The following is a 26,166-nucleotide window of genomic DNA, read 5'->3' as shown; positions in this document are numbered from 1 at the left end:
AAGTAATGTTATAGAAAATGGGAATTGTTCCCTTTCTTAAAAGCAATAGTTGACAATTTTATTTTATTTTTTCTGGTACAGTATTGAAGTTCCTGGGAGAGGCCAACTTTAATTTATAAAGAGTTGTTAACATTCACTTCCTCTAACAAAAGCCTTTAAAGGTAATACTACTAATTATCTGCCTTGTACCCCAGTCTCTTTTTTAATATGTAACTGTTGAAGTTTTTTAATGTTAATCAATATCATTAAGTTGTCCAAAAAGGAAAATTAATCTGTTACTCCATTGTACATCATATACAAAGGAATCTTCTTGGTATATGATATGTTTCTATTTGACTGAATCTCAATGAATTGAGAGAGTACATGTAAGAATTTTAATATTCAGAGTCTTATTCATAAAAGTGCACTACTGAGTAGATTCAATCACTAGTAACACCTTTAAACTGAAATCAAAAGTAGAGCCTCAATTAATGTGAAAACTTTAGTAGCAGAAACACCTGCCTATAAAAACTGCACTGTTAGTACACAGGCGAGCTTTAGTATGATAAGAATTTTGTTGAGCTTGAAAAGCACATAATTTGACATTTTTTTCTTATTTGACTTTTTATCATTATGTGGACCATTTAGGTCTAAGGACACAAGTACAAAAACTGCCTAAAGCCTTCCATTTAATATGTAAGCCATAGTTGTCCGCAAGAGAGAATTTTGTGGTGATCAACAACTCTAGCCAAATCGGCAATAATTTATTTTAGTTGGTAGAGTCTAATCATGTGTACCTAACTATGTTCTTTTAAGTAAAAAGTGTAAAACATTTTTAGTAGTAAGTTTGTCCTGAATTTCCAAGTCAATATTTTTAATCCCTGTTTGAATACTGAATTCATTAGCTATTCACCAAAGGCTTGAGGCATAGATTTTGGGCATAGTCTGCTTCTAAGATGAGATGTAGCAAACAGTCTAAATTCCAGTTTTAAATATACACGTGCAAACACATATACACGTATATTATACAAAAATTTATATACAGACATTCCCCGAATTACAATGGTTCGACTTACCGATTTTTCAACTTTACCATGGTGCGAAAGCGATACTCGTTTAGTAGAAACTATAGTTTGAATTTTTTCATTTTTTCAAAGTATACTTTGAATTTAGAGTAGAAACTATACTTTTCCCAGACTCCTGATATGCAGCATGATGCTCTCTTGTGATGCTGGGCAGCAGCAGCAGCAAGCCACTCCTCCCACTCAGCGACTCGATCACAACTGACACACTTACAACCGTTCTGGTTTTCACCTTCAGTACAGTATTCAATAAAACAAATGAGATATTCAACAGATTCTTATAAAATAGGCTTTGTGTTAGATGATTTTGCCCAACTTTAGGCTAATGTGAGTGTTCTGAGCACATTTAAGGTAGACTAGGCTAAACTATGACGGTTGGTAGATTGGGTGTAGTATAAGCATTTACAATTTATGATATTTTCAATTGATGATGGGTTTATCAGGATGCAGTGCCATAGTAAGTTAAGGAAGATCTGTATTTTATGTGTATTATATATATTCATTATATTATCCAATTATGTGTATATATGCATATAAATGCATGTATATATGTCTGCTTTCATGAACATTTGCCTTCTATTTCAAATATTTGATTATATTTATTTATTTATTTTTTTATTTGGTTATATTTAAAATAAACAGACAAGTTCTTGGAGAAGCATTTGAAGAATCTTTGTTTCCAGAGTCAAGTTTTGCAAAGAAAACTTATTTTTTCACTAGCTGTTTATTTTTCAATAGTTAAAAAAATATTTTTTAATTTTAAAGTGATTCTTTAATATATGAATATGAATATGTATTTACTTCAGGTGCTATATATGTTATTTATACATATGTGTATTTATATATATTTAAATGTTTTTAAACCTGATCTTACTGGGTTATGTCTACTGTCCAATTATGTGAGAATAGTGAGATTGTTGCCTTTCAGCTTGGAACATGCTTCTGTTTCATTTGATTATATTTTATCCATTAAGTGCTCTGGCCTTCCATTAGCTCTTTTGCTTTGAGGAATACATTTTATAGTGCATTAGAAATATTCTTCTATTTTTCATGCCATAATTTTCCAGTGTCTCACAAAATCATAATTTGGAATGTTCTGACTTGAATAGTGTTTCAGAATAGAGACTTGTCCCTTTTGGAATCATCAGATCTGTTGGTTAGGTACAGTATTTCTTATTTTTTCTGTTGGGGAAAGGGAGGAAGGAAACTGCAGTATGGAACGTTCCAGTTTTTTTTTTTTTTCTCACGCTTATACCAAAAAAATGCACTCTTCTAGTAAAACTAGAAACATGAGAGTGGCAGTTACATAGTTCCAAATTAGGACAACCTAATATACTGTAATTTTTTCAAGTAAAAGAATAACCCAGGTAGTATATACTATTAACTAGATTTTTTAAAACTGCCATTTGTTGCTTAATAATTCTACTCTTTTTCCATTCTTAGTTTCATAACATTTTTACACAAAGGTTTATATTAACAAATGCCATCAGTTGTATTGTTGGTTTCCTCCTGCTTTCTGATGAGTTCTATAATTTAAAAATGCTTAAAGTCCAGACTTCTCAACTAGAATACATAAGCACAGTAAAAGCAGTGTTTTTAAAATTAATTCTGGAATATATTTCTCTTGATGGTAAAGACATATAAGATTACAGATGTGTATGTTTGGATGCTTTATAAGTAAAAGTAATATGATTAATCATGTAATAATTTATACTACCAGAAATTCCCTCTAAATCCATTCTAGGACACAAACATTTATGCCATTTCTATATTGTTCTCATTTTATTATTTTAATGAAATATTATATAGGTAGTATTTCATAAAAACATTGCATCAATTGTAATACAAGTTTAGGAATCTTAATTTGGTATGTAAATATACTAACTTCTGTTGAAATTGCTATAGCTTAGGGTCAAAATTAATTTGAAGGTTATTAGTGTTATTATTCTGGTTTTTATTAGCTGCTGTCTCAAATTAATTATAAAGACAAAAATATCCCTGGCTTAGAGTTTCTGCACTATTAATGACATACCGAGATGTCTCTTGGGTATCGGTAAATGATATATTTTAGAGCATAACTTACGAAATGACTTGCCGATTGGCAGACCACCTTTGACAATAAAATACATTTGATAGTCTACCTTTGCAAATTCATTGTACCACACAAATGTGATCTTGGTAATTGACATATGACTATTAAGCTTCAATCATTCTCCATAATATTCCTATTAGCAATTATTAACAGAATAAAGGGGAGATAACAATTCTATAGTATTTATTCAGATTTTTATTTAAAGTCAAGTATAATCTATATTTCTATAGTGCTTTTTTTTATCTAACACCTCACTTAAGTAGAAGGAAGTGTTCTAGAGGTTTGTTATCAGCTTTTAAATGAAGTCATCTTTATCTTTTATTTAAAAATACTAAAAACAGGGCCTCCCTGGTGGCGCAGTGGTTGAGAGTCCGCCTGCCGATGCAGGGGATACGGGTTCGTGCCCCGGTCTGGGAGGATCACATATGCCGCGGAGCGGCTGGGCCCGTGAGCCATGGCCGCTGGGCCTGCGCATCTGGAGCCTGTGCTCCGCAACGGGAGAGGCCACAACAGTGAGAGGCCCGCATACCGCAAAAAAAAAAAAAAAAAAAAAAAAATACTAAAAACAAGTTTCATGGTCTTTAATTAAATATAAATAGTGGAATTGTCTATGAAACTTTTGAAATGGTCAATCACATAAAAACATAGGGATATCCTTTAAGCAGGGGTCCCCAACCCCCTGGCTGTGTGAGGAAATGGGCCGCCCAGCAGGAGGTGGGCGGCCAGCAAGCGAGCGAGCGAAGTTTCATCTGCTGCTCCCCATGGCTCGCCATCGCTCGCATTACAGCCTGAACCAACTATCCTCCCCCCACCCACCCACCCTGTTGGTGGAAAAATTGTCTTCCACGAAACCGGTCCCTAGCTCCAAAACAGTTGGGGATCACTGCTTTAAAGCATATGAATTTCTAATATATTAATTTAGGTTATAGATGCTGAACTTTTTTTTACATAATAGCTCATAGGTAACCTTCACTATTAAGTATTTTATGATGCTTAGAATCGGAAACAATACAGAAGTTAACAAATGAAAATTGTTTTTTGTAAAATGTCAAGTGAGAAGAGAAGAATGTTAAATAATAAATACAGCATATTCACCACTTGGTTTTGAATATCACGCACATAGAGAAAAAAGACCCAAAGAAAATGTAAAAATTATTTATCAATGGTTAACTCAAGAAATAAGAGAGTCAGGGTGACCTTTACTTCCTCCCGTTCTCATTCTGTATTTCCAAAGTCATTGCACTATGTATGTATTACTTTTAGAACTGTTTAAGAAGAAATGTGCCAGTTTGGATAATTTTATTTTAACATCTAAACATTGCCGAGTATTGTTAAAATGTTCAGGTTTTATGTAGCTTTCTGGAAGATCTAGGTGGCCATAAAAAGCTGAATATATTAGCGGAGGGGGAGTTTTCCCTCATCTTGAAATAATAATGATAAATAATATTTTTAAAGCATTAAATAATTTTCAAAGCATTTTTATGTACATTTTCTCCTCAGACCATCCTAACTCTCTAGAGTTGGTAGAAAAATAGATTCTACTCATTTTGCCCAGGGTGGGGGTTGGAGAGTGGGAATTGAAATTCATGAAGTTTAGCAAATTGCCTGTTTAAGCCGTACACAGTTATTAAGTGGCAGGGCCAGAATCCTAACCTGGCCATTCATGCCATGGCCAATCTAGTGCTTTCCTCTATGCTGTAGGAACTGGACATATTTAAGAGGTAAGCACAAAAATGGAAATAGGTCTGAATCTTGCTCTAGTTGCAAATTTGCCTATAGACCTCACTGGAGCCTGAACCAGGAAAATCTATATGAATTTCTTTCTTCAACCCAAAGAAATGGCCATGTTAAATAATTCCTAGGTTTAATTTTAAAAAATCGATACTGTCTGTTTTTGCACCATATTCCAGTTTTGTGTATCTTGTGTCTCTCAACTTCTCCAAAGAACCATGCTTCCTACCTAAAGGATTGCATTGCTTAAGAAACAAACATTGACAATTCTGATGCTAACCTGAATTAAATAATATACCAATCATTTATGAGATCCGCCTTAGTATTTTTACACTCCTGAAATATCATCTCTATAACCTGCTTTCTAAAATAGTCTGACACCTACCGGGTACTCTTTCACTTCCTACAAGAAATCAAGAAAAAGGAAGCATTTGTGTTTTTAATTTTAGTGAAGGGTTCTTGATTTAAGAATTAGTCATTTAATGTCATTTGAAATTCAAGTGTGCCTCAAGTACTTGAGGTTCTTTCTGTATGACTTCTCCAGAGTTTTCACATATATATCATCATTAATTTCATCTTTCACTTGGGATTAGTACAAGAAAAGTTTTATTTACTACTATTTCTTAGTTTTCTTCATTTCAAATATTCAGTGCCTTGTCAAAAATAATATTACAGTCTTATACTGTTCATTGATAACAGATAATACCAAGAAATTGTGATTCTGGTTTTCAGTTAAAAAAACAAAATGAGAAACTAAAGAAATAATTACTATAACAGTGTTTTTCTCCATTTAGCCAATCAGATATTCACATCAGTGAGTGTTAGATTTTGAGACTATGAATCCCAATACTAAATGTTTTATATATTCAGAGAAGTGAAAAATAATAATTATTATGCTTCCTCTGTGCTAAATACTATTTTAAAACCAGTTGGAATCCCCCCTGACAACAATCCTAAGAGGTAGGTTCTGTTTGCACCTATTTTACAGCCGGACAAACTGAGGCACAGAGTGATTAAATTATTCATGGTCACACTGCTAGTAAGGCACAGATACAGTATTTAAAATCAAGTCTGTTTTTGTGAGAGTCCACATTCCCAACCCTGTAATGAAAGCGTGTGACCCCTACTATTTTCTATGTACCCATTTACTTGCTTTGTGGAAAGAAAGGGAGTGAGGGAAGAGGAGGGAAAGGGAGGGAGGGAAAGAGGAAAAGAAGGCGGAATGGAGGGAGCAGGAGAATTGTCAAAATTCTGCCAGCTTGTTGCTACTGTGTGTTATTTCTTATAATAAGGTTGAAAATAAGGACTTGTAGAGATTTACATAGAAGAAATAATTTTAAATTTCCTTAAGGGAAGTCTCTGGTAATATTATCAGATGGTGACAGCAAGTGAATTTCTGTTTAATTCTATTCATAATTAAAATGCTATAGCAGGCTCATATTTGGAACAAACACAGTTCTGTTAATTCTCATAGTAATAATTCTACATTTCCTTAAATTTGTTATCATGTTTTTCACCCTCAACACTCTCAGCTTATTTAATTTTAGTACCTACTCTTTTTCAAAAGTCCATAAATTTTAGTTAGGCTTATATCATAGGAAACTTGAAGAAAGTTTAGAGCTTGTAACAGAAGGAAACCACCCCCTTCCCACCCCGAGCCCAGCTCTGTCCATTTCTATCAGAGCTACTCCACCAAGAATGGAGGAATTATTCTAATTGGTCAGATTTATGACACATTCTATTACATAGGGTGACTGTATTTGTTTAGAGGTACACAGCAACAGTTCCACATTTCTTCTTGTCCGTTGCCTGGTTCTGTGAAAGCAGGTAAGTGGAGTGAAGATCCTCAAAACCTAGACCTCAGTCTCTTGTTTCTGTTCCATTCCGTTCCACCAGGGTGAGCTTAATCCAGCAGAAGAGTGAGCTCTTCTGTGTTTCGCTGGATGGTTCCATGCAGATGAGTCAAGTTCCATTTTGAGCCTGGAAAATCTTGCATGCTGTCTCATCAACTTCTTCCTCTTCTGAGTGTGTCCTCAGAAAATGGTACCATGCCCCCAGTAAGCCTTGACCACAGCTCTGACTCAGGGTTATTAGGAAGGAATTCCAAATCTCAGACATGTTCTGTATTTTAATCAACAGATAATTTGTACTTATAGTTAACATTTCCTCTGGATTAGTCACGTGTTCTTATGCAGTTGGAACCTATTTCTGTCTTCATGTGCTTAAAGCTAGGATGAGTATGGATTTTAATCAAGATAATTTAGAAATTTTATTAAGTGTTTCTTATGTGGCAGGCACTGTTCTAGGTACTGGTGATAGAGTTTTAAACAGAGTGGTTACAATCCACACTCTAAGAAAGGGTACTTAACATGAAAATTCATAGAGGAAAGATGTACAGAAATCATACGCAAAAAACAAGAGTCCGTTTAATATGCATGGTTGGCATCTTGGGGATAGAAGAAATCTAACACAAGGAGTTTTACAAGACTGATGATATTATAGTCACTTCAGTTGAACTTTGTTTTATTTAAAACAAGCAACCTTTTTCAAACCAAGTAAAAAAATTATTGACAGTAATTGTACAACTTTGTAGCTCCTTATTTAGTAAGGAGAGGGTGCTTTGACTTATGATATGAGGCAATTTCAGTATTTTGATAAACTAACCTTCAGCATTTTAGAAATTAAGCTTTTTCATTGATGGAAATTCTAATATTTGCCCATCAGTTTTATTTCATGCCTCCGAAATTCGATTAAATTGTCCAATTTTAAGTGAAAACCTGGCATATTATCTATTGACACTACAGTTCCAAGTTTTATCATAAGAAAAGGTGGGTGAGAGGAATCCCCAGCTCAAAATCCTATGCAAATTTGGATTCTGAAAGTCTTTTTTTGATTGATTAGTAGATGTTGGTATCACATTATTTGCAATGACAGAGGACATTGTCAAGTTGTTATTAGCATTCATTGCAGCACCGGCTTCTGAGAATTTAGTGGGTTTTTTTAAACCACGTTTTCTCCTCTTGACCCATGACTCCAACTCTCAAAATATCTTGACTCATTCATACATCATACATTCAAGAAATAATTACTGATCGCATATACTATTCCAGATACCAAGCTGGTCACTAGGGAGTCAAAATGACTAAGGCACAGGCTTGGCTGTCAAGGAGACCCCAATGTAGTGAACCTTTGCTTCTTACTCTTCAAGTGGCATTGATCCTGTGTAACCAGAAGTAATAGGGAATTAAGTAGCATTCATATTGTAAGTAAATGTAGATTGAGCCAGATGATTTTCCAAAATCAGGTTTAATCAGAGATAGGGCAAGAGTGTTCTTTGGGATTTTTCCTTGATGAGCATTGTTAACTATCCTTGAGATGCAATAATAGAAGTCAGTGAGTGATTTATCAATTTGGTTTCCTATGGGAACCAAGATGAAGGACGTTTCCTCCTTGAGTCATTGACTTTCTACAGAGATAGCAAAGGTGCTTCAACTTTCCCAGAAAAGCAATCACCAGTAAACAGCAGTGATGGTAGATGTGGGTTATTTACTACCATGGGGTTGAGAATATTAGTGAGCTGCATTTTGACCACTTGTCAAACATTTTGACATCTTGGAACAGAAAGTGTTATTTAAATATAAAAAGCATTTTCTGTTGAATTGCTGTTAGTCATCCCTATGAGGAAATGACCTATTAAGTAATAGATCGGGAATAAGATTGATTTCTGCTAAAGAGTCCTTAAAGTAGCTACATGTTTCAATTTGTGGGTGTTTTTCAACCATTTGTAAGTTACCACAGTAAAAACCCCATATAAAAAGCTCTCTGAATTTACTTTCCAGCATTCTTTCCTGGGCTTTCTCTCTCTTTCCCCCCCCCCTCCCTCTCTCTCAGATCAGAAGAAGAGCAATGGGTCTCAAGCTTTAGCTAGAATCAGAAGGCTTGTCAAAACAATTATTTCCGGAGCCTCAGCTGGGAATTTGCATTTCTAACAAGTTTCTAGGAGAAGCTTCTGCTGCTGTTACATATTTGATGAACCACTGCTCAAGTAAAAGGAATGGGAATTTAGGAAGTAGAAAGATGGAGAGCTATGAAAAGCTGAAGTCAGCTTCTGATCTTCTTCACCAATCTGCCCAAGCTATTGGGAAGATAATCACTACCGCCCCAGGGAAGCGTATTGAAAGTCACACCGATTAGAATGGGCATCATCAGAAAATCTACAAGCAACCAATGCTGGAGAGGGTGTGGAGAAAAGGGAACCCTCTTGCACTGTTGGTGGGAATGTAAATTGATACAACCACTATGGAGAACAGTATGGAGGTTCCTTAGAAAACTAAAAATAGAATTACCATATGACCCAGCAATCCCACTACTGGCACATACCCAGAGAAAACCATAATTCAAAAAGACACATGCACCCCAATGTTCATTGCAGCACTATTTACAATAGCCAGGTCATGGAAGCAACCTAAATGCCCATTGACAGACAAATGGATAAAAAAGACGTAGTACGTACATAAAATGGAATGAACTTGGGTCATTTGTAGAGACGTGGATGGACCTAGAGACTGTCATACAGAGTGAAGTAAGTCAGAAAGAGAAAAACAAATATCGTATATTAACACACATATGTAGAATCTAGAAAAATGGTACAGATGAACTGGTTTGCAAGGCAGAAATAGAGACGTAGATGTAGAGAAGAAACGTATGGACACCATGGGGGGAAAGCGGGGCAAGGGTGGTGGTGGTGGGATGAATTGGGAGATTGTGATTGACATGTATACGCTAATATGTATAAAATAGATAACTAATAAGAACTTGCTGTATAAATAAATTAATTTAATTTAATTTAAAAAGTAATTGGCCCTCCTCTGAGTAAGTGATTGCCCGAGGGCATCATGTTGAACACTCTTGACTGTCCTCTTAAGCCCAGGTTTGCAGTGAATGAGCCATTTAACCTCTCTTTACCCCAGTCTTTCTAGATTACAAATAGTAACGGTAATTTCCCTTCCCTCTTGTTAAAAAACAAGACAAAACAAAAAATACGCAAATCCTGATGGCGCTTTCCCTTTGTGGAAAATTCTTTGGATTTATCCATCTATTACTCTGATGTAGTAAAGAAGAAATTTAGCAAAATTTCTCTCTGTCCATAAAGATTTTAGGCTTTTAAGCTTAACTCTTCAGCAAAAACTATCAAATGCCTATTCTCCACTGCCTGTGACTAGACAGTTCCTTGATTCTGTCTAAGAGGTGGGGAGCCACAAGGGAACAAGTACTTAAAGAGACTCTAAAAGGCCCTATCTTTTCTGCACCCCCTTCGCCACCACCAGCTCTCCAGTTTATCCACTGCTCTTCTCACTCTTTCCACACCAGGAACACCAGCCTCTTAGTTTGTACTTTCAACACTCAACGTCCTCCCATCCAAAGGCCCTTGCATTTACGATTTCATCCTCTGGAAATGTTCTAGAAAAGTAATCCATACACATATAAATAGAATATGATACTAGAGGTTATGATAATAGATAGGATATGACTACCTTCAAGTCTCTGGTCAAATGTCACCACATCAGTGAGACCTTGATCATCCTATAAAAAACAGCTGTTGTGCATCCCCATGCAGGTGCACACATTAACCTACACATGCTCCATTCCATCTCTGATATAGTTTTCTCCATATGTTTGTTCCCGTCTGCCAAACAATATATCAATATTTGGGTATTGGTTTATTTTCGGTCTCTTCCCTAGGTAGAATGCAAATTCCGTGCAGGTAGAGTCATGATTTTTTCACTGCAGAACCTACAACAATCATTGGCACATAAGAGTCACTCAGTAAATATTTCTAGGGTGAAAAAAAGAAAGGTGATATATCCTTACCTTAGATTATCCACTGCACATTTTGGCATCCTTTGCATTACTTGCTCAAATGATCTTACACTCCAGTCATACGTACCTATTGGCAGTTCTTTAGGACCACCATTGCTCTGTATGCCCTCGTGTCTTTTTTAAAATTTAATTTTATTTTTTTAACATCTTTATTGGAGTATAATTGCTTTACAATGGTGTGTTAGTTTCTGCTTTATAACAAAGTGAATCAGCTATACATGTACATATATCCCCATATCTCGTCCCTCTTGCGTCTCCCTCCCACCCTCCCTATCCCACGCCTCTAGGTGGTCACAGGACATATATACACTCACTACCAAATGTGAAATAGATAGCTAGTGGGAAGCAGCCACGTAGCACAGGGAGATCAGCTCTGTGGTTTGTGCCCTCTTGCTTTTTAAATCTTGCTGTAGCCTCTGCCTAGAATGTTCACTTCTGAAACTTTTTGGTTGTCTTTCACACTTCTACATTTCCTTCAAAACACAAATCAGGTGTCCTGTTCTTCAAAAATATTTCATGATGAACTCATTCTTTCTCTGTGTCCTCCTTCCCACCCTGGCACCCTGTCCTGGCACTTATCTACTCATTATGCTATACTATTCTGTCCAGTTGAAACTCCTCCCAGCTTTACCAGAGACCACTTGAAAGCAGGGACTGCTTCTGACGTCAAAAGCACAATGCCCCAATGCCTGGCATATGACAGCTACTCATAAATGATCAATAAATGAACAACAACCCACCTTATTCTTTTTTCTTATCGTAAGAAGCTGCTCTTCATTGCTTTAAACTTCTAAAATTGCTCTGAGGGATATAATAGTAATGAGTGTTCCTGAAAATCAAGAGAATGGACACTTATGATAAGTAGCTTGAAGATCAGCCAAGTGAAAACTGGAATAGCTCTCAAGGAAGAGGAGTGAGGCATTCAAGCTCCTTTAGGAGTAGCAAGTAGCAGTGATGCTGGTGTTCACACTGCCATGAAGAAAACCACTGCCATGTGAAGCTCCTAACACAAGTAAATATGTAGTATCTCTGAGGTATGTGATAGTATGTGAGAGTAGATCATGACAGAACTCTTCAGCAACCTTGTTTCTGGATTTTACCTCATCCAGCATCACTTGGTGTATGTTGAGGTAATGCACAAATTTTACTAGGTAATTAGTCTAGGAATTATTCCTCTAAGGTAGAAAGATGCTATCTTACTCCAATCATGTTGCTATAACAAAATACCACCAACTGGGTAGATTATAACAACAGCAATTCTTGCTCACAGTTCTGGAGGCTGGGAAGTCCAAGACAGAGGTGCTAGCATGTTTGCCTTCTGATACCAGGAGGAAAGTGGAAAGTAGTCATGTATGTCCCTGCAGGTATTTGTAGGTTGTCTTCCACTCTGAGATTTCTCTGCTGCCTCCCCTCCCCTAAACAAGTGTCAGAGAGGATTGGAGCTCTATCTTCACAGCGCTTGCTGACTTTTCAAGAGAAACATTGTACAGATAGACCCACAGACATACTTAAATAGATATCCGCAGCTCTGTTGGATGTGTAGTATTTAGCTTCTTCGGTCTGTGTGTGAAACACTTCTAACTTGCTTCCCCTCCTGCAATGCCCGCAGGGCCACCAGTTTTCAGCCTGTTTTCTCTGTTCTGTTAAACACACCTCTTTTTCTAGCAGCTGAATGGGAAGGAGGACCCCCCTTTCAGTTGTCATCTTCCTCGAAACTGTTCACTCTAAACGAATTCTCACATTTCCCTTCTGAATCTATCTACCATCTCCCTCTATGTCCAAACTCCTCCTGATAGACAAATTTATTGAGCGCTTAAATGTATACCAGTTACCGTTTGTCAGTGGCATTTAACCCTCACAAATATTATCCACATTACACAGTTAAATACTGAGGCTTAGAGAAAGTAAGAAACTTGCCAAAAGTTGCACACTTAACAAGTGACATGTCCAGGATTCAGGCACAAAAGATTTGAGCCCAGAGGCCATGCTCTTAACCATGAAGTGAAACCCTCTACACAGGAAGCAGTTAACACCTGTTCAAGGGAAATGGAGGGTCCATACTAGCTCCCTTATTTATACCAGCTGCCCGAGGGGAAAGTTTAACAGAAAAGTGTTCCCATTTAATTTTTCTGTTTCTTTAACCATTGAACTAAATAATAGCACGTCCTCCTTAAATGCAATCTCTCTTTGATTCAAGCTTTCTGATTATTTCAGAAACTTCAGTGAATAGTTTATATCTTCATAATTTTTTTCTTTAATTTCAGAACTTTGTGAGAAGGATAATGCTATTTTCTTTTAAGTGATTAGATAATTTTGTAATTTTCTATGCTAAAAAGTATACTTATACTATAGTATATATAAATTCTATGTATTTAGTGTGTACTTTTGTTAAAGCATTGTAAAATAACAACTGAATTGTACTCCAATAAATACATCGTTTTCCTCAACATTGACTTAATGTGCACTATAGTTCATATTTTTTTCTGATTAGTTCAGAATTATCAAATTAGAGAATTATCATTTTGAGACTGGTTTTTACTAACTCTAACTTCCATGTTCCTAATTTCCATGTTCCTAATGAATAAACTAAGCTTTATTTATCCTTAATATTTTCTGACCTCTTCACTTCAATTGAAATCTGGATTGTTTCAAATGATTCCCCTACCATCTCCACCACAAATTTAGCTTTCTCTTTCTCTAGTATAAGAAGAGCCAGCCTGCTTCTTACATTTATGCCACTTTCTGATTATTATTCTCTAATCTCTGTATTCCCCTAATTTTAACTTACTGTTAGGAAGTAAAGTTGGCCCTCTCTCTATTCAAACCACTCCTGTATCCTCCAGAACCAGTGCCTACTTCTACTTTCCTGAATGAGGTCAACTACAGTTCACCAAGCTTAATGTTTTTTAATTTTAACTAATTAATTTTTTAAAAATTAATTTTATTGAAGTATAGTTGATTTACAGTGTGTTAGTTTTAGGTGTACAGCAAAGTGATTCAGTTATACATATTCATATATCTATTCTTTTTCAGATTCTTTGCTCATATAGGTTCTCATAGACCAAGCTTACCAATTTTATAGTTTCATTGCCTGTCTTCATCTATGCCATGACCTCATTTCTCATTCACATCTCAAAATTAAACTTTCAGAACTCCATTGCAACAATGATCAGTGGTCTAATGAACTTGTATAAGATGACCAGAAGTTGAAGTATTGTAAGCATTAGTAATATAAAAGTCCAACTTCTGTCTGTTCTGCAAATGAATATATGTTTAATACTAAATATAGGTTTAGTACTAAAAGTTTCACCATGGTAGTGTGAGTCTTTCCAAAATTTATTACATTCGTATTATATGCCAAGCACTGACTTACTCTTTGATTTCATTTTCCCCCCAATTTTGTTTTCCAAACACAGAATGACAACTTGGTGGAAAAAACCCTGCAGTATATACCAAATACCAAGATGTGCATCCTCTGCCCATCCTCATTTCTGTATTCCCACTCATCCCATCGTAATTAGATTCTGCCACTTTTCTCCTGAGCCCTATAATAGTCTCATGTCTACTCACTTCCCATCTCTTTCACGTCTTTTAATCTCAAATACAGTTCATAAATACAGAACGTCACCTGAATGATGTTCATAACTGATGGCTGCTTGCTTTCTTAAGAATGCTTAAAAGATGCAGTGTTGGAAGAGAAAGCTGTCACCACCTGCTGACTTGTGCCCAAAGTCTCAGAGGCTGAAACTTCTGCTTTCATAAATGGGGAGGTCCAGCACAGAAGTGAATTGAAGAAGTGCCATAAAAGAGCTTATGAGCCTTTTAAAGACTTCCCAGGAGATATACACACACACATACATGTACACAAGATGTTCAGTGTGATTTCAGAGAAATTCTCAGAGACCTCATATGTCTCGAACACTGGGTAAGACCTCTGCTTCCAGACATTCTAAAATTTACTCTTGAATAATGCAACCCAGAGAGTGGAGTACTTGGACCAAATTACTTATATCCCTTATAGTATTATTTCTGGCAAATTACCCCATCCGCTTTTGGCTTGCATAACACACAATTACAAGAGCTTCTTTTCTATCTATTGGTAGAGGTCCTCTTCCATCACATCCTGTATACAAAGACTATATAAGTGCACATAATGTCTTACATACTATTTCATAGGGTTAACAGATACTTGGTGTCCAATGTAGAATAACATGGACTATGGGCTAACAATGTTCTATAAAGAATAAAGTAGTTCTTTGTAAACTAGACTGTTTATATATTTCATACACACGCTTTGTTTCCCAGTTATTCTCTCTCATCACTTAATAAATTCTTTTGATGTCTTTTCTATATCATTTGTACTAAAGTGAAACAAAGCAAGATGTTTTTGATTGCTCCATACCTGGACAAAAGTGTTAGAATGGAAGCCTAGAGGCTGCTATGGTGGTAGCAGTCATAATGAAAATGAGAGAACCCCTAAATGGATGTGGTTTTCCTGCTTCAATTACCTGGAGATTGTTTTCCAGTGCTGACACCAGGATGTTCTGCATTTTGCTTTAGTGAAAGGAATGAGTGTTTCCTCTACAGTTTTAATTATAATTTTGTTTCCTCTAAAATGGCTATGTAATTTCATTGACCACTGAGTTAATGCAAAGTGAACTCCTTGGCCTGGCCCTCCAGGCACTCCAACTGTTCTAACCTATCCCTGCTGCTCCATCACCTCCCCTTCTCCTACACATGGGCCTGTGCTGCCATCAAACTGCACAAACCTCTCTTCTCTCAAGTGCTGGGGAGTTTTCTAATCTCTGTGTCACTTTTCATTCTGCTGATTATGTCAGGAATTGGATTTTCTTAGATGCGATGCATACTAAATCTACTTTACATGTATAACATGCTTATATAGTTAGTAAATTTGACAAAAAATTATTAAATGATACCTAATGATGACTACATTATAAAATCATATATATATGCTTTTTCATATATATTCATGTCTTTCAACACTAACCTCACCCTCTCCATTCTCATAATACTTAAAATATGCTTGCTTTATGTTTTCCAGGCCATTGCATGTGGTGCTCTCTTTGCCTGGACTTCTCTCCTTCCTCCGTTCTTCTACTTGCTACCACTTCCCCATGTAATGACCCGATTTGGAGAAGACTTGTTTCTGCTTCTCTTACGGGTTCCCTTAGTACCCTCTTCTAAGTTCTATTAATTCAGACTGCATTGTAACTCCCTGTTCATTGTCTTACTTGCTCATTGTGTCCCCAATGCCTATACAGCACCTAACGTTTGGAAAGTACTCAAATAAATGAAAGTTGGTGACATTGAAATACATGTATAACTGGTTTAGAAGAGTTAAATGATCATTGTTATTGAAAGTCATAAAGATACTTACACCTTTGACCCAGTAATCCAGGAGTCAAAAATTCACATGCTTTCAGGGTCAAGCAAGTAATCTAAATGTGCAATGTTGGCCTGGGGGAAGGCAATGGGAATACAGGTTACTGTACTTGCCTCACCTAAACACATTCAGATTTACACTTTTATAAATACTGTCAATACAAGCCAAACAAACCATAACCCCGGTCTCATTCAAAGAAACAATTCTGTAGAGGAAAAAAAATATTCATAATAATATTATTTGTGAATCTATCTGTAATCAGGAAAAAATGAAGACAAATAGCTAGTAATAGGAATCTGATTAAATTAAATATCGATTGTATCCATTAAATATCATGTATTCTTTAACATTAAAATAATCCCCCAATTGTAATATATGAAAAATGCTTTCGTTATTGGAAATGGTGAAGGAATAACACAAAACCCTGTGTTTGCTGTAATTGCAACCATGTAAAAATGTACATCCTTGTTTAAAACCAAAAGGATTATACAAAATGAAGATAACTATGTTAGGGTGCTCAAAATAGAAATGATTTTTGTCAAGTTCAGCATTTAATAATGCCGTCACTTTTCCAATCCTAGTCTCTGGAGAAAGCTTTGGCAATATCTCTTGGAGTCTTAGAAGATGATACCTAGCAAGCAGAACCAGGTGACTTTGGGTAAAAGCTGAAGAATATGAATTGTGGGCTGAGCTACAAATAACATTGTCATAGCACCCTCCAAAGATTTCATAGAAAAGGCATGACTTGGATTTCTCTCTTTTTTTTTAAGGAAAATGACTAACAAGATCCCTTTTGAAACAGTTCCGATATAGTGCGGGATAAGATACAATAAGTTTGATAAAGAGTTTTGTCGAGAAATTGGGATAAACTGGCATAACCTTGAGATCAGAAGTGAGACTCCCTAGTGTAGCCTTAGCACATTATTTTGTGTGTGTATTGATTAGTTTTCAGTGACGTAACACTTATGTGATGCCAATCTGCCTTCCCTGCAGATAATATTTATTTAATAATAAAATATTAAGAACAATATAATAATTCTATAATGATAATAATGGTTATTGTTAGTAAAAAAGTTCAATTCTCCTTGTTAGGAGACATTTAATATATTTCTCTGATTCTTTATAAAGGCTTGATTATCTGTTCTCAGGGTTCTTCTGTGATACTATATATAACCTCCTGGAAACAGAGGACTGTGGAAATACTGATAGTATCAACGGAAATCATTGTAACTTCTTTGGAAAGGGCGTATTCCATCAGTCTCATTGCCTCATTTGTTAAGCTGAATCGCCATCCTCAGTGACAGATCTTTTCAGTGTCCAAACTTCCTGCAAGGATTTATGTTATTAACCCCATTCTGTTTGAGTTTAGATCAGGAGTGTCCCTTAGGTTATTTTAGGAACCCAGGTTTCCTGTAGTTTGCAAAAGCTGGCCCAGCCCACTGGCAGAAAATCGGCTTCTGATAGCATAGTCCTGTGGTAACAACTTTGGTATCTTGCACAGATAAGCAGCCTTGATATAGGTCCATGTGGTTAAGGAGGAAGACATTGTCAGTAATTACTTTTACGGGGGAAATTCTAGTTAGCAATTTTTTTCCAGTTCGAGGTAAACATGTAAATCTGGGCTTATCATAAATAGCAATATATCCAAAGTATCATTCTCAGACTACACACACATTTTTGACTCTAGCTTTCTGTGTAACGTTAGAAAAACAAACAAACAAAAAAGCATAGTCAGATCACCTGTTACCTCAAAATAAGGAGCTGTGTGGCAGCATCAGGAAGCATAATGAGTTAAGCCAGAGTTAACAAGGAGCAGGGCTGAGTGTGAAACCCCTGCAGTTCAGGCCTGATCATTGAAACTGGCACCTGATTGCCCTTACAAGTAATACCTGTTCACTCAGTTCTTGAAACAATCAAATATATACCGTAAATATCATGGTTCTGCTAACACCTTTTGTATGTTTTCTGAAGCCACTGGTAGAACTAACCTTTTTAACCATCTGCTGAGGACAGAAGTCACGTTATAAGTCAAGTGGAACTTTGAGTTCTATTTCCATTTCTAAACATTTGACCACAAAATTAAACCTCAGATTCTTAAAGAAGAATTCAGTCTTCTGGGTAAGTGGGATCTGTCCACTCGTTCATTCAACAGTTACTGAGCTGCTGCTTCATGTAGAATGTACAAGTGGGTTAAAAGATGTTTGAGGAGATTACTGTCTCGTTAGCCATCCAACTAATGATCACTCATGCTGAAGTTTTGAATCAGAAAAATAAAAGAGTTGAACCAATATTTGTTAAATTTTGCACACAAATAGCCCTAGGGAGCACAGAAGGGAAGACTTTTTCCATTGAAAAAATGTATGACTTTTCTGAATAAATTAATATGTATCTTAATCATCTACGTTTCAAATGAGGAAAAGATTAATTTAACAGAATCATTCTGTAAAACCCCTACTGCTTTGAATCCTATGAAAACTTGTTGCTAATTTGAGGCTTTCAAATGTAAAGTCATAAGATAAGTTGAGCAGTCAATAACCTTGAAATTTAGGAAAGTGACTGACATGGACTAGCCAGAACGTTTTTTGCAGTAATTTGATTTATAACTCTGCCCTAATCACTCTTAAAAATCAGCTAGACAGTAAAAAGTTCTCTACCTTCAAACCTCTTGATGAAGTTTTGCAGATTAATCTGAATGGGTTGAAAGTTTGATGAAAGGATGGAGAGCATCTAAATTTAGTTTTTCTGGATAGCCACACACAAAAGAATGAGACTAGACCACTATCTTATACCATGCATAGATATCAACTCAAAATGGATTAGAGACTCCAATGTAAGATCTGAAACAATAAAACTCCTAGAAGAAAACATAGGCAGTATTCGCTTTGACTTTGGTTTTAGCAATATCTTTCTGCATATGCCTCCTCAGGCAAGGAGACAAAAGCGTAACTAAACAAATGGGACTATTATCAAACTAAAAAGCTTCTGTACAACAAAGCAAACATCAACAAAATGAAAACCTACCAAATGGGAGAAGATATTTACAAATCATGTATCTAATATCCAAAATAGATAAAGAATTCAAGCAACTCAACAACAAAAAAGCTAACAATCCAATTAAAAAACAAGCAGAGAAACTGAATAGATATTTTTCCAAAGAAGGTATATAGATGGCCAACAAGCATGTGAAAAATGTTCAACATCACTAATTATCAGGGAAATGTAAATCAAAACCACAGGGAGATATCACTTCACACCCATTAGAATGGCTATTATCAAAAAGACAAGAAATAAGTGCTGGAGAGGAAGTGAAGAAAAGGGAACCCTTGTGCACTTTTGGTGGGAATGTAAATTAGTGCAGCCACTATGGTAAATCACATGGAGATTCCTCAAAAAATTAAGACTAGAACTATCATATGATGTAGCTATTCCACTTGTGGGTGTTTATCCAAGGAATACAAAAACACTAATCTGAAAAGATATATGCACCCCTGTGTTCATCACAGCATTATTTAGAATAGACAAGATGTGGAGACAACCTAAGTGTTCACTGATGGATGAATGGATAAAGAAGATACACACACACTTACAATGGAATAATAGCCATAAAAAGATGAAATCTTGGCATTTGGGACAACATGGATGGACCTTGTGGGTATTAGGTTAAGTGAAATAAACCAGATGGAGAAAGACCAATACCATATGATTTAACTCATATGTGGCATATAAAAACAAGCAAAACAGAATGAATGAAGAAACCAAACTGAAACAAATAGATACAGAGAACAGAGTAGTGGTTAGCAGAGGAGAAGGGGGTGGAGGGAGGGCAAGATGGGTAAAGGGGGTCAACAATATGATGACAGTTGACAACTAACCTTTTGGTGGTGAGCACACTGTAGTTTATATAGATGTCAAAATATAATATTATACACATGAACCTTATGTGTTATAAACCCATGAAACTATAAATAAATAAAAATTTAATAAATAAATTTACTTTCATTAACTTATGAAACAGCAACATACTTTGCCCAATTTACTTAGGTTCAGAATTTTCATTTGTACAGTTTGAACCAGAAGAAGTACCTTTTTATTGGTTTATTTTTTTCTAAAATTCTAAGACTAAATTGTTATTACAATGTCTTCACAAAATTATTAATAGAATGCCTCCATAATTATCTCACGTAAATATTTAGATAAATAGCTATGTATTAGCTGAATTTTCTCTAACTCTTAAAATATTATTTCTAAAGGTATATTTCAGGTTAAGAAGGATTAAGCTGCAGAGATATAATGTTTAATGATATTTCTCAAGTGATAAGAACTTACTATCAGAAGCATGTAATGTATTAGTACCCTCATTATGGAGTTCAGATTCTCTCTTCAGCAGAAAATGCTCAGGGCATATGTGAGTGATGATAATTTTTTTTTTCTATGCCTATATTCCTATAGCATTTCTTATCATGATGTCATTGTGTAACTGCATTTAAAGTGGGCTCTTAGGGACTTCCCTGGTGGCACAGTGGTTAAGAATCCACCTGCCGGGGCTTCCCTGGTGGCACAGTGGTTGAGAGTCCGCCTGCCGATGCAGGGGACACAGGTTCGTGCCCCGGTCCGGGAAGATCCCACATGCTGGGGAGCCGCTGGGCCCGTGAGCCATGGCTGCTGAGCCTGCGCATCCGGAGCCTGTGCTCCACAACGGGAGAGGACACAGCAGTGAGAGGCCCGTGTACAGCAAAAAAAAAAAAAAAAAAAAAAAAGAATCCACCCGTCAATGTGGGGGACACAGGTTCGATCCCTGGTCCGGGAGGATCCCACATGCCGTGGAGCAACTAAGCCCATGCACCACAACTACTGAGCCCATGTGCCACAACTACTGAAGCCCACGTGCCTAGAGCCTGTGCTCTGCAACAAGAGAAGGCACCACAATGAGAAGCCCACGCGCCACAACGAACAGTAGCCCCCACTCCCTGCAACTAGAGAAAGTCCACGTACAGCAATGAAGACCCAACACAGCCCAAAATAAATAAATTTAAAGAAAAGATGATTCTTTAATAAATCAATCAATCAATCAATAAAGTGTGCTGTTAAGCATTTGCCAATTAAAGAAACTCAACATAAAGACCCAAAGACCCCATCTGAGTTTGCTAAATGATGCAGTGTTAATAAAACTGTGGCTCATTGGAATCTAGTGTGTTACAGGATTTTTTGCACACTTAGCTCTTCAACTGATTTGGTTTGGATTCTAGTCAAATTACTTGGTACCTTGGTTAAGTGGGCTTGTGAAAAATACCTGATATATACAACCACTTCCTATGGAGCTAATAGCTATGTGTTTGCTAAGTATTTTGTGAGAAGAAAAGATCAGAGAGCAAAGAAAGCTGGATTTCCTTAAAAGCACTGAACTGTAACATGTATGTAAAGACTGGGTAATTACTGGGCAGAAACAGGCCTGCCAGTAAAAGCCAAATATATGCAGCTCCCTTCTTCTGCTGAAAATCTGTCCTAGTTTCATGTTAAATTATATATTAAAAGAATACTGCATTTTTCTATAATGATGTTTTTATAATATAGAGGGTGTTTCTGACCAAAGACTCTACATCCACAATATATGATAAAAGCAAAGGTATAATGATAAAATATCATACTCAACTCATTTAAGTAGTAAAGTATATTCTAAACCTCATAATGGACAAATACAGTCACTGTGAGGTGGTTCTATAAGTCTCTAATATATTTTAAAAAGGTATATATCATGTTCAAACCAATTTCTACTATATCTTAAATTATAACTATATAAAATGAACACATTAACTTTAATGACCACTTATTTACACTAATATAAGTCTGTTCCCCAACAAGAAAGATGTACATATATATATGGTTGTTTGTATGAGTTAGATAACTGGCATCTTTTAAAAAAATGTTCAAGAAAGTTTGAAGGAATGAGTTTTCATGTAGCATGAGGAGGTAATCAAAATCATTCTCCCATATTTCCTTAATTCTAAGGTGCCATATGTTGTATATGTCCTTAAGTTAGTGAAACTTTTTTTGGAAAGAAAAAGCAAGTACACCCGATGCGCACATTAGAACGAAAATTCTGGTTTTATAAATTTTATAATGAAAAAAAGAAAATGGAGTACATATTTTTATTTACCTTAGAATTAAATTTGAATTTAAGCTTAATTTCTACAGTAACCTTTAGAAATTTTTATTATGCATTCTTTCTTGATGATAATTTGTAATTTGCTATGATTGATATAGAATTTCCAAATTTCCATCCATTTTTAGAATTCAAAATTTTGGCTAAAACCATCAATTATTGGAAATCCTCTCAATGTAGACTGTGCATGAGGCCAGTACCTGAGCTGATCCTCTAGGGAGCTTCATGGAGAGTATAATAAGGGGAGCCCTTGTTGAGTAATTTATAGTTGATTAACATCATCACAAATTGCTCCCAACTTTATTCATGATTCTGAACACTTGAGATAATTGAAATACCAAAAGAACGAGTATAAAGCTATTAGGACGAGTGGATACTTGAGCCTACTCACAGTCTCTTGGAGGCAGAGGCTCATTTTGTGCATAAGTGTAAAGAAATTTATTTTTGGAAAAATAATTCTAGTTCCAGTTAGAAGATGGTGAACTCAGAGATTTCATTTATCACTGCTCAAAGTGTTTAGAGCCATTGAAAACATTTCCCCCTAGACATTGACATGATGGACTTATTTTAATCAGCAATTACAAAAGTTGACCAAGTGCCAGGCATCAGTGAGTAGATTATTGGGCAAAAGTCAGTTTTTTCCCCTTGTACAAAACCTGGATGCATCCTGTCCAAGGACAGACTTAAACAGGCAAGGGAAAGTTTATTGAAAACGATTGCAGTTGGAGAGAGAGATTGGACTAAACTCTGCTGAAACAAAAGGTGGGACAGTTTATCAATTCTGGAGTGATCTAGTGGACTGGTACTGGAGGACATTAGGAGGAGACTGGTTAATGTGATTAGGCCATCTGTGTTTGCTAATCAGCACTTATTGAAGTTAGACTCTTGCCCTCCCACAGAGAATGCGGTGCTATCTTTCTTGATGATTACATTTCGAAAAATGGCTCCCATGTCCGTGAGAAAGACATTCCTGGGTTGTAAATCTGGCAAGATTACTAGAAGAAGATTTACGTGTCAAAGGGGTGAAAAAAGAATTTGCATGTTTTTTAGAGTAAATGTTCTAAATAAGGGGAGGTCAAGGGCCTATAAGTCAGGAAGAAACCTGTCTAAAGTTTTATTAAGCTGAAAGGAATGTGAAGGCTGTCTTGGTCAATCTAAACCTTGAACACAGGTAAAGATGTTTGCCAACTCTAGAGAAAAGCCTACAAGTACGGCAAGCTCCTTTACCTTTAATCTCCCATCCTCCCTAATCTGATTTAGATATTTCCCTTGTGTTGTCACAGGCTTACCAATATCACAGAATTTATCAGGTCAAATTGCAATTTTTTGTCTGTTTACTACTCTTGACATTAGACTGTAAGGTACCTGAGAACAGGGATCCTGTTTACATTTGTAACCACAGGACCTACTGTAATTCCCCTTACCTCAATTAATGCCTGCTAAAATAAACTGAATTCTAAAAAATAACAGAAAAGTAGCTGAGATAGGAAATAAGAATGTGGGGATTACAAAAAAATTAAGAGCCTTTAGTTTAGTAAAATGAAGATGGTAAGGGAATATGATCAGAAGCCATATATTCCTAGAAGGTATGAAATTTTCTAGTAAATCCTAGAAAACTAGAAGTTGGCCACACCCAGTGGAGATAGGAAAGAGGGCTCACATTTAATGTACACTATATGGTAGACACTATGTTAGCATATCAAATTTAATCCTTTATCTGTGAAGAAAGCACTGCAAACCCTATTTTATAAGTAAGAAAACTGATACCTGGAGTGGCCATATACCACCTACAGAACAGTGAACCAAGATTTAACCACTCACCTTTATGGCCCCAAAGCTGTTAAATTTGGCTGCCTTAAACATAAATTATAATAGTTTAAGTTTAGGAGAGAAACATGATCAATACTTTTAACTTTGCATATGAGATGATATCCCTAAGAAGGGATCACCCTCAAAATATAAATAGAATCAATAAGTATCAGATGTGTCTTTAAATACTAGAGACAAACAAGGTTGTAAAGAAAACTGGTGATGTTTGGGGGTACCTTGCAAAACTTTTGAAGGTGGTGTCACCACAAGGAGACTCTGTCTCTTGGTAGCACCATCAGCTCTGCTTCTGGATTGGATGGATTTTGAGATGACATTAGAAGTGCTCTTCTCTTAGAGTTAGGACATTCTCGGATTCTTTAGTAATGAAATACCTTTGATTCTTTGCTTTATCACCAAAAAAGATGGTTTAAAGGAACAACCTTTTTGTTTTTCCAGATACACACTGGGAATGCTATTTACTAACTCTCACTACATGCTAGAGATATGATGGTAGTCCCCTTATATATCGCAGTATACCGTACAGAAAATATTAAGGCTACTGGCATCAGTCCCATATGGTTAAATAAGCTATTTAAAGGAGGATATTCCTGAACTGGAGAGGGATGTCTGGGACAAGAGCAAGCAGGATGAGGATTTAATCAACAATTTAGTTTTCTCTGGAAGCCTGATAAAATTCAAATACCCATGTCTCGCTTACATGGGACTTATTTTTCAACATAATATGGCTTGACAATTTTTCTTAAGAATTTGGGATGAGAAGGAAAAACATAATAATTTAATCTAGTCAATAAGAGGAATATTGATGTTCCTCATATTTCTTTGAAGTCCTTTGGTAAATTTCTTGACTTGTCATCTGACTGACTTTTACCCTTTTCTAGAAAAAAAGCATACCGGGAGGAAGTAAGACCTAGTGCTTTTTAGTGTACTCTTGGCATTCTTCCAACTCTTCTGGAAAACATCATTCTTTCACTTATATTCCTGTCGAACTGTAAGTTGAAATGAAGAACCCTCTTACCCAGCCTCTTACACAAAAGTATCACGATATTCTTTAAAAGACCCTATCCAAACAGACACATTTTAAATAATTATTAGTTCATCATCATGACCCAACAAGACTGCAGGGTTGCTTAGCAACAGAATCAGGCACTCTTAACAGGAACATGCATGGGAACAATGGTGAAAAGTGATGGAGATCTTACAAAGGCAAATTCTTTGAATTAAATCTTTGTGAAAAGACATCACGGGGAAAATGAGTTTTTTAACCTAAGAATTGTTTCCTGAGATTGATACATTATTTCATAGCTAAACATCAACCACTTTCCATAGAATAGATAGAACAATGGAACTTTTAGTCTTTACATAATTTAGGGCACTGACAAAACATTATTTATCAGTGTTAGCTTGAAAGTGAATAATATTTCTGTGTTGTTCCGTTATCTTTAAAACTGTATAGATACATAAAGAAGGGAAGTTACATACAAAAATAAATACTGAAAATGTATTTGATTAATGATGTTCTATTTTTATGTCATACATAGACTATAAAAAATTGTATTCTTTTAAATTTGAACAAGATATAAGTATATATATATACATATATATATATATATACATACATACATACATACATACACACAAACATGCATTATCTATCTAATTCCCATTTCCAGTGGAAAAAGAAAAGAAAAGAAAAGAAAAAGCCTGCAAAGCATTGTCTCTTTGGGAGTCCTAGATTGACTAATTTTTGACTAGTTTGACTGAATGGGCTGATTTTATACTACAATACCTGTAAAGGCACTAACTTGCTTCTATCAGTAAATGGAAGAAAATCCAGTACATATGGGCTCTGTTGATGCAATATGTAAACACCCAGCAAGTTCAAAGAGTAAGCTCAACATCCTGGCAGAAGACCTCAACTTTGACCCTAGTCCCATCTCTGGCTTGGACAATTCACTTAACCACCATAGACCTCATATTCCTCATCTATAAAAGGAGGCCTCCAAGATTA

This window comes from Mesoplodon densirostris, chromosome 12 (assembly GCF_025265405.1).
Source record: "Mesoplodon densirostris isolate mMesDen1 chromosome 12, mMesDen1 primary haplotype, whole genome shotgun sequence".
NCBI classification, from domain to species: domain Eukaryota; kingdom Metazoa; phylum Chordata; class Mammalia; order Artiodactyla; family Ziphiidae; genus Mesoplodon; species Mesoplodon densirostris.
This window is presented reverse-complemented; position numbering follows the sequence as displayed.